The sequence below is a fragment of the Anneissia japonica genome, unplaced genomic scaffold (genome assembly GCF_011630105.1).
Source record: "Anneissia japonica isolate Jap-2015-1 unplaced genomic scaffold, ASM1163010v1 scaffold11151_len745516_cov174, whole genome shotgun sequence".
Taxonomy (NCBI): Eukaryota; Metazoa; Echinodermata; class Crinoidea; order Comatulida; family Comatulidae; genus Anneissia; species Anneissia japonica.
This window is the reverse complement of record NW_022744950.1, coordinates 696,681-707,769: the sequence shown is the minus strand read 5'-3', so window position 1 is coordinate 707,769 and position 11,089 is coordinate 696,681. Positions and strand designations below refer to the sequence as shown.

The window sequence follows — 11,089 nt, the reverse complement described above, 5'->3', positions numbered from 1 at the left end:
GGTGTATACCGTACCAGCCTCATACTTCAACAGTAATCGAAAGGTCTTGGTTTCCTCAAATTATAGACCCATTTTGCAAATTAGGACTCCAATTTTACCTATACACAAACTGTCAACTACTACTGGCCTCTGCGCATATCCTAAATGAAAATAATTTTCCATTTGCTAGCACTGTATGAGACCAGGTTGATTTTTCCTACGCATCAAACATAATTTGCCATCCGGCCAAGACTATTAAATTGCAGTTATGATGAAGAAATCGAAGTATAGATAATTACGTTCTATACACTAATGTTTTGCTCACACTGTTGCTAGGTAATATTGAAACGCAAACATCGTTGATAGCGAAATAATGAGCAAATTATAGCTGTAAGGGTTCGTCTTGAATACTACAGGAGTTATAAGAAGAAACAGCAAGAGAAATAGGCATTGCTCGTTTCCCTCAAAATATGATACGGAGTGGGTAATACTACCGAAGTCATGGCGATTTGTAAGTTCAAATGTTACGGGAATGCCTTCCCTTCCCTCGCGTATCGGATCTCTGGGCCAAAATTCCTACTCAATTCGACATGAGGATGTAATTCGTGCAATCAGTGCCGCAGTGGCGTATCTAGAAGTCTTGAAATAGGGGTGCTGATGAGGGGTGCGAAGGTGAAGTTCATGGTGGGGGGTGGCTCGATTGTTGGTTGAGTGACGCTAATTCGCAAAATAAGGTAATTTTAGGTGATTTTTCACTACTTAACCATGATTTTGGGGGGGGGGGGGGCGTGAGTAATATTTGGAGGGTCGTGTGCCCACAACTACGCGTACCTCCTAGATACGCCACTGCAGTGCCGTCCTTATTCTGAGGCAAATATACCTTAAAGCCCCATTCCCGGCAAAATTTCACAAAAACAGATTTTTTCTTAGAAAAGATGCATATGCATTAGGCCTACTCTAATTATTATAAATCATGGAAAAATATTGGCACAAATTTTAGTTTTACGCAAAAGAATAAAAAAAAAGAGAAATAAAAACTATTTCTCATAGAATATTACCATTTTCTCGTCGAATTCTTTGTTACTAGGCAAATTTAAAGGTTGTAGATCTCTCTCTTTTATGTATACTTTATACAGTCAATAAAGTTCGCCCTCTCTAATGAGATTAGTTTTTGTACTTCGCATCTCGCACAATGCGATCGTTCGAGTAGGCCTGAGTTATATTTTTTTAAGTGTCAAAATCTTGATCAGAATCAGTTTTTTAACAAATTTGAAATAATTCCTATGAAATGTTATTGCCAGAAATAAGGACAAACATGGACCAGGTATAATGGTATCTGAGGTCCAAAAAGCTATAATTAAAATGAAAAAGAGCAAGGCAGCAGGGCCTGGTGAAATAACGACAGAACTAATTATGTTTCTAGAAGGAAATGGTATCAGGAAGTTGACAACGATTTTGAATGAAATATGTGACAGGGGAGATACCTGAAATTCTAACTAAATCTATATGTTTTACTTTACAAAATAAGCCAGGAGCAATGGAATGTAACTTGCATAGGACAATAAGCATAATGAGTCAACTTACCAAAGTACTTCTACGAATTATTATGAATAGAAATAGAAACTGCATGAGAAGAGAAATTGGAGTAGAACAACGTGGTTTTTTGAGGGATACTGGAACAAGGAATGCTATCCTCATGTTATGAAGTCTATCAGAGAGAGCAATCCAGGTGGAGAGGGGTGTATTTATCTGTTTTATTGACTGCTCAAAGGCTTTTGATAAGGTACAACACAACAAACTTTTTGACATGCTTCAACAACAACTGGTAAGACAGGGATGTGTCTTCTCCCCAGATCTATTCAATCTCTATAGCGAAATCATTATCCGAGAGATTGAAGATCTACCAGGGTTTGTTGTAGGTGGCCATAACATCAATAATCTTCGCTATGCTGATGACACGGTACGGTACTCATTGCCAGCTCAGAAGAAGATTTACAGAGATTACTGACACATTGATTGAAGCGAGTGAACAAAAAGGACTGAAAATAAACTTAATAAAGACGAGATATATGTCAATTTCTAAGAAGTCAGAGCCACCTATTTGCTGTATTCGAATTAGAGATAACATAATTAAGCAAACAAATAAACGGTACCTTGGCATCTGGATAACATCTGATGGCCGTTGTGAAGAAGACATCAAATGCAAAATTGGTATGGCGAAAGATGCGTTCATAAAAATGAAAATTTTTCTTTGTAACCAAAGAATATCAATAGATACAAGGATCCGAGTATTGAAGTGCTACATATGTCCAATTCTGCTGTATTACTCCGAATGCTGGACCATTTCCAACAGAATGAAGAGAAGACTAGAAGCAACAGAAATGTGTTTCCTTAGAAAAATGCTTAAAATTTCATGGACCACCCATACACGCACAAAATGAACAAGTACTGGTAAGAGCCAGGACTAAACGATTTATTTTGAAAAATTAAGAACCAGAAGAAATAGATTCATAGGCCATATTGAAAAAAGGAAGTATGGAACATTTACTTCTAACTGGAAAAATTAACGGAAAGAAAAGTAGAGAAAGACAAAGAGTCTAATTTCTGCAAATGATAGCCAAAGATCTGGGTCTATCTATAGATGTATTCAGGACTGCAGCAGACCGACAGACCTGGAGCCGACCATAGTAAAGTCAACGTCCACGAAGGACAAGACACAAGAAGAATATTATATTTCACAAGTGTCAATACTAGCAACGGAATCATGTCGGCCGTTTTTATGTGTGATAAGAACCTAGATCGAGGTAAGGCTAGGCCTAGCCTAGCAGTGTTAGATAGGCTAATGTTTTCGATGCCTACTATATTTCTTCGCAGACCTGTCGCAAAATCAAACATGAAAAATTCATCCACATTTATTTTTTTGTATTGAACACAAAAAAAAATCAAATTTCAGTCTTATTTTACATTTTTTTCATGCTTAGGAATGTCTAAATTCAGTTAAACTAGCATTTCCGTATTATATATATAAATCTTTATAACATTATACAAAAATTAGATTTTTCTTAACAAGCTCCGCGGTGCTTATAAAAAAGTATTGGCGTGGCGCTTTCAATGGATGCCTGTTTCTATGTTACCTCTCACGCATTCCCTTAGTTCGGTAGGCCTAATAAATGTCGTACGTCATCGTAAAAAATATTATGAAATGCGTGTGTCGTCATTTATTATTCATTTTAACACTCTAAACATTGTATTTAATACCCTGTTTCTCAAAGTGTTCTATTACACATACCGTGCGGTACCGTAATATACTCTCGATTAAGCGCTGCTGCGCTTAGCGAAAAAAAAAAACTTTTATTGCGGCGCTTATTCGAGCATTTACGGTATACCAGGAATATTTTGAAATTTATTAGAAAAGTTACTGTAAATACGGGAAGGGGATAAATTTAGGAAGGCCCAGAATCCATACGGTACCATAATAATATGTGAGATTACTTTTATATCAGTGGCAGCATACAAGAAAGTGGCGCAGTCAATCTTAGCTAATGAATGAAGAGGAAAACAACAACTTAAAGCTAAACAAATGTGCAAGAACTTAACTAAAGAAAAATATAATTTTGAGTTTAAATTAAATCATAAACACCCCTCACCCCTCCCCACACATATAATGCATCATAATAATGACAAGCAGTTGGTTTTCACTTTAACTGCCTTTTTTTAAATCCCTTAGGTATGGATAGGTCCTAAAGAACAGTAAAGATTTATATATTTATTTTATGTAATTTTCCTTAAATCAGTGGAGAAACTTTGTACAGCAATTTAGTTTGCTTTTTGTTTTTCCCGTCTCTGATTTTTGGTATTGTTATTTCTGTTTTGTATTTGTTGGACGAAATAAATGAAATGAAATAAATAATGATAATAACTGTCAGACAGTTTTAAAACCTGCCTTTTCAACTGAGTTTGGGCGTGTTGGGCTGGATATGGTATTTTTTTTCATTTTAATCTTTTTATCCTAAATTACAATGGATTTAGTTTGGTCTTTGACTCATGAGGCTGTGAGGTACTTGGGTGGGTCCAGAGGTTTTTGTGCAATAAGCACATCGCGTCTGCGATGTGCTTTAAGTTATTGCGGGTCACACAGACCCGACGCGCAAACAAATCGCGTAGAGCTGCGTCGCACGACGCTGTCTGAGTTGGCCTTTATTCTCTTGGCTCCTATACCAACTTTAACAAACAAAAGCATTTTACTGTAACAAACAATTCACATAATGAAAAAAAAATACAAAAAATACATATATATTAAAGGCCAACGCAGACAGCGTCGTACGACGCAGCCTGACGCGATTCATCGTCGGGGACAGTCTTGAGCCGTCGTGAGAATTATACATGTTTAATATTCTACGACGCGACTGCCCCCGACGCAAACCATCGCGTATGCGTTTAACTCACACAGACCCGACGCGACAACGGATCGCGCCGACGCTGTCTGAGTTTACCTTAAGTCTCCGATTAAGTCGTGGAGTCTCCTGGAAATTGGGGCAGCACTCTGGCAAACAAATAAGAACCTCACGGAAATTAACCCATCTCCCGAAAATTCATTATATTTGTTTGTTTTACTACTTTATTACCAGTGTCTTATCATTGCCTCACGGAAGTCAGTGTCGATAGGTATCACCATGCGCAGCAAAACAAAATTAGGTGTGTTAAGAAAGCTCATTTAACCAGATCTCCCTGAAGTGGCCCCCTTCAACTTAGGACCTCTGTATGGGCAAGGGAATAGGCCCACCGAAATTCCTTTTGACTATGAATTCAATAATATTTTTTAGAGATATGTATTATGTTATTCAAAATGATAAAAATAAAAACCTTCTGTTTAAGTGAAGCAGCAGCATCAGAGTCTACTTCTAAAAATGTTTCTTCTGTGTTGCCATCCTGTTTAATGTTCAATCTACAATGAACTTGATCATGCTTCTCTGCAGTTCTTCTGCGAAATCGACAGTCTCATTCTTGTCGTACCATAGATAGTGATATTTCATTGTCTGAAAGCATAATCAATTCATTATTTTTAAAAACATCTTTGTTAAATGAAGTAAATATATAAGAATATATACTGTCTCTTATACACATCTAGATGTGTATAAGAGACAGCATGCGGAGTACTTCTTGATTTTGTATCGGCTGTGGGCTCGGAGGCTATGTGTAAATAATAGCACAATGGCTGTCTCATTGTAAACTGTCTCTTATACACATCTAGATGTGTATAAGAGACAGGTATAAATAGAAAGACATTCTTTTGCAGGGGGAGGGGAAATATTGTATTCATTGTATTGCCAGGTTATTTGTATGACCATCTTTCTTCTTATGTCTTCATTAATGAATATATATACTGCCAAAACAGAGTATATTCAAGGCCTCACCATGTTGTCTTCGTACTCGCAGTTCCATCCTTCTTTCACATTATTCAACTTGACCTTTACATCTTTTTCAGTATTTTGCACACGGAACATTTTTATACGATCCAAACATTTTTCTTCAAGTTTTCTTGTTCTTTCATCACATTCTAAAATTATGTTAATTCTTAGATTAATTGTTAGTCAATTTCATTTACAGCAATAGTTTATACAATTTACTGACGATAAATAGTTCTAATTTCAAAATAAACTGAGAGTTGCATTTCAAACAAAAATCTGTACTATTGCTTTTGCAAACAACTGAACAATTTCTGCCATTAGTTTCATAATTACAATTGATTTTAGATTACAGATAAGATCATGTCATACTACAAAAACAAGGCGAGACACTGCCCTTCAAGAGAAAATCCGTGTCTTGCGTGATCAATTAATTTATTTTAAGAGTTATAAATAATAATAATAATAATAATAATAATAATAATAATAATAATAATAATAATAATAATAATAATAATAATAATAATAATAATAATAATAAATCTCAGCAACGGAAATATCACGTGGTGTACAAAAAGCATTTAACACACACACACAAAATATTTGTTGTATTTGCATTCCGCTATAAATTTACATATCCTGTCAAGGCAAGGCATTGTAATGTTTATGAAATTCCTAATAGCAACTTACAAAAGTATGGTAAGCGTTAAAGGCACGAACACTAAATGTGAATGAAGGACTTCGGTTGTAACGTCTTCCAAACGTGCAAATATTCAGGTGTATTGACGAAGGTGTGCCTTTTCCCGTAAATTTAGTAAAATGATTTAACATGATGATGCAGTGGTTTCCTTGAACGAAGCTTATTCCATCACAATCATCACCGATCTTTTTCCAGTGATCATCCGGGTCACTGGAATCTTGTATTAATCCAGAAAATGTCCATTGCCCTTTTCCCTCAGCACAGTGTGGAAATGAAAGAACGAATGGCAATTCAAATGATATTCCAGGTGGCCTACGGTGGATGATGGGAGCGATTTGTGTCTCATGACTGTTTTCCAGCTTCAAGTGTACATCTGAATCCAGGTAGATATATATCTCTTTACTGTCTCCGTGAAGAATCGCTCCAGGCAGAATAAAGAGATTAATTCCAGCATGGTTGATGGTCAGATTACCACCTTTACCGTTGAATATTCCCGCCGAAAATATGGAATTTGTAAAATTGACTCCAGATGTTCGCTGCAACACCTTCTGATGAAACATTGAAATCATTTTTTCAATGTAGTATCGCGTTCAACATTGTCATCAAATAATCGTGAAGCTATTATGTAATTATAATTATAATTAAAATCATAATCATAGTCGTAACCGTCGCCGCCACCGTCATCGTTGTCATTATGCAATATTATTAGTATGAAAACGATGATGGTGGTGGCGTAATTCCGGAGCACTAAATATGCACAGGACTGAATTTTTCGAGTGGATGATGAAGATAATGATTTCTCAACTGTGCTACTCCTGGCAGCAGTGTGTACTGGCAACCAGAACGCAAACGATTAAAAAATTGATTTAATATATCAGCCAATAATTACCTTTTTCGCCTGAATTAATTTGGTCTAAAGTTGTAGTTTCTTCAAATTTTCCCTGTAATTAAACATTGTTGAATCACCAATTTTGCTTGATTAAAATCGTACATAAATACAGCATATCGCTTAAAAACGGTGTAGAATACGCTGTAACACACCGAATCACTTATGCATGTGAACCAATAATTTAGCTATAGTATAACGTTAAACGTTTAATGGTACAGTGTTGTTTAAAATGAAAAGAACATTGTAAATAATTGTCAAAAATGAATTTACCACTGAAGGTGTTGTAGAACCGGGTGAAATTGTTCGTCCAGGGTCATAACGTATATTCAGATGTGTTCGGCTTTCTTTCTAGACTTGTCAAACTTTTTGCGACATTAGTGCCCTTTGTTCGTTCATACTCTATACAGTATTGCAGATTTTTTTTTTTAATAGGTTGTTAAATTAACTAATACTTTTAATTATTTTATATGGTAATTAGCAAATATTTATCATTGAATCACTTTCATGTTGAAAATTTAAGTAATTTTGTCAACTAAACTAAATATGCAGAGGTGTAATTTTTGCCCCACATGACGTGGAAATGTACTGAATACTAAGTACGTTTGGAAACAATTGCGAAAAAAATCGCAAGTTGTTCTCAGTGGGACTCGAACCCACGATCTCCAGATCACTAGCCTGGCATCAAACCTCTAGGCCACCGAGCTTGCTTGCATGTTTAATATTAATATGATATTTAATATTTATGTTTCTATTTATGATATTTGATATATTATGTAATAATGACTTTCTATGAAAATGATGTGAATGAATTGATTATGAATTCATGTGTTTTGGAATTTGAATAAAGGTATGCTACCCACACAAAAACTTTAAAAAAAAATTTCTGTAGGATGTCGACATGACGATGATTATACAGACATTTGGGTGGCACTTTTAAGCTTCCATACCTAACATTAAAAACATCTCAAGATACTGTAATATATTGGGTTGATATAACTATATCTAAGTCCTAAAATTATTTGCTGAACATGTGCTCAAGTGCACATGTAAATTACACAGTAAAGACACTATGATCAGGTACTGCAGATTAAATTATATATGTTTATGTATCATATATGATAATGAAACATTGGAGTCATGAGACATAGTAGGCCTAAAGCATATATCATTGTATTATTTATATTAAGTATGCCATTTAATTATTGCCACATGGACGCACACTTTATACTTAGAATAAACAAAGAAATAATAATTTTGAACTCATGAACGCATTCAAATGAATATATAATTGAAATGAATATACATTTCTTTACATAAACGTTTCTCTAAATAAGTGCAAAATACACTTTGCTTTACTACTTAGGCCTACTTCATATTATATAGATACACATTGTTATTATGTAGTTTTGTTATCCGCTGAGAACAAAACAGACAATATATTCAAAATTAAACATGGTCGGGACTGACTTGCAATTTTTTTTAAAAAGTACACTAGATGCATGGAAATGACATTCTGAGATTGTAAACGTAGTGTTCTCTAATATTTTTCGACGGAGGGTCCTGAGCTTTGTTCCCCAGCTGCTTGTGCCGACACTGGTGTTTTTCCGCTTCCGAAATATATACTTTTAGAAAAGTATATAGACCTAGGCATTATTCTTACCGGTTTTAATCAAGAACAGAGTGAACATGTTATAGAGTGGACAGTACAAGTTTTGACAACGCTATCTGTTAGTTATAAATTAGTATTATTCCTTAATAATGACCAAATCACGCGATTCGTACATCATATTCTGTGAAAAATACAGTGTATCTATTGTGATATAGGTAGAAAAATATATTATTGATGTTTTTATTGTCCGTAAACCATGTAACTGATTTGGGATTTCGTCTTTTTCCCGGGTTTTCTTTCTCAAGATCGCCCTGGTGTTTTCCAACTTCGAAATATTAAGCTTTTTGCATTTTACTCTTACCGCTTTGTGTAAAGAAAACATTGCTGCGCGTATTAAACTGTAATTCCCACTAATTCTACCCCTCCTGTAAATATACTCCTACACTTTGGATTCCTTAGGAGTTTTGGTTTAACCACCAAAACCAGAACCATTGCATTAACAGAGGAGAATTTGTTAAGAGTGGGCCTAGACAAGCACCCAGGTTTGGCAATGCTAATTGACCACATAATTATGCCTTCAATGAGAACAATGTTTGTGTGAATACAGTTTATTGTGAACTGGTAGAAAAACTTACACTTTACTCAATAAAAATTAATCTATCAGCAGAACCTTAATTTCAGTCTTTTGTGAATTTATCTGATGCCTCTGTAATAGTCAAAAAATTGTTTCTCCAGATGAATTAAGATGTTTAATTTTTGGTTAATAATACAATCAAGCTCATACATATACTATACTTTGTTATGCATTCTAGTTACAAGCTTGCATGTTCCAAATCTAAGTTTCAATCTCAATTTCAATATCTGAACTGCACTGATGAATGAGTCCTTACAGCACTAAACAACTTTGCATGTATATTGACAGAATGATTTATAATACAATAGAAATAACAAAATATATATGATTTTCCGGATATTATAATATATAATATAATATTATATAATATGATATGATACTAATATAGTATTTTGTTTTTAAGATAGCCGTTAAATATAATATAATATAATATAATATAATATAATATAATATAATATAATATAATATAATATAATATAATATAATATAATATAATATAATATAATATAATATAATATAATATGATATAATATAATATAATATAATACATAAAGTGCACCCTCTAATTCAAGACCCCTCTAATTCAAGACTACTCGTTCAAAGAACCAAAAATATCAAGTTTTTAACACATAAACTTCTAATTCGAGACCGAACCTTGAGAGACCACCCCAATCGGGTCCTAAAGTTGGTCTAAAGTCAGTGTAAGTCAGGCCATACTATATTCTTGTTATAAAATACAATGTTGCGTCCAAAGAACAATTTGGCATACAAACAGATCAAATATTTGGAGTGCCACTGAAAATCAGAAAACACCTTTGAACAAGTCATCAGGAGCCAAAGACTATTGAAGACGGTACTTACTTATCGATAACAAAATCTTTAAGTTTTTTTTAAAATTTACAGCGTATCCAAGGTCCACCCGATACGCAGAAGCCCTCTTAAAAAATCCTGTGCTGTCACAGGATTTTAACCAAGAACCCTGGGATTAAAGGGCAATCATCCATTTCCACAAATCTGGTATGATGTACCATCACACTACATTATATAAATTATTGAGTGCGTGATTGAAGACAATGAACATCGACCCAATAATGTATGCATAATAGCCCATATTTAAAAAGTAATTGTTGAGCTTCACAATGATTTCCTAGTCATGTGACATCATATTACATACAATAACTGTGGCCTAGACTGATTTTAAAATTCGACCGTTCACACCTCGCACACAACTTGGTGTATTATTTTATTCCGAAAAAAGTATTTACGCAAGGTAAAGGCCAATATTAAATTGAAATCGAACGCCAAGAACTGTAAAGGTATGGTTTAATATATTTTGTATTTTAGCCTTATGATATATCTTATCAGGATGTAGTTTAATAGAAGGCCTGTGTATGTATGCTAACGGTTAAACGGATAAGGAATTGATAACTGACGCCATATTGAAAAATGGAATTTCTCTGGCACCAAGTGCTAGAAAGACGAGTGACACGTCATATTTTACTGATTCTGGCATTAACAATTCACTAGAATAATTATTTTAAAGTTTAGAACTAAAAAATTAAGATGGACGCAAAAACAAAATGCTGTTCAACAAATAATAAAACTTTAGTCTTCATTATTATATAGTATTGCAACGTAAGCCCCATAGATGGAATTTACCGTACTTTACTTACTAATCAACAAATTACATCAGTTTATCAAGTGGAGAAAAACAAATTATATTTAAATTTCAGTCTAAAAGTGTCATTTATGCCCAGTTAGAGATGCTACAATCATAAATTTCCTATACCTCAGCCCCATTATGGTAGACTATCTATGAAAGTCCCTCTCTGCCCTTCTCCCATATTTCGAATTCTTGGATCCGCCACTGGGC

The 11,089-nt window shown here is 34.3% G+C and overlaps 1 protein-coding gene across 1 annotated transcript in view; it reads left to right on the top strand.

Moving 5' to 3' along the window:
• Positions 1-10,415: 10,415 nt before the first annotated feature.
• LOC117119762 overlaps positions 10,416-11,089 on the top strand; it is a 22,257-nt gene continuing 21,583 nt past the window's right edge. Inside the window, exon 1 of the mRNA XM_033264643.1 lies at positions 10,416-10,532. The gene's annotated coding sequence lies outside the window, so the exon portion shown is untranslated. The remainder of the gene's footprint in view (positions 10,533-11,089) is intronic.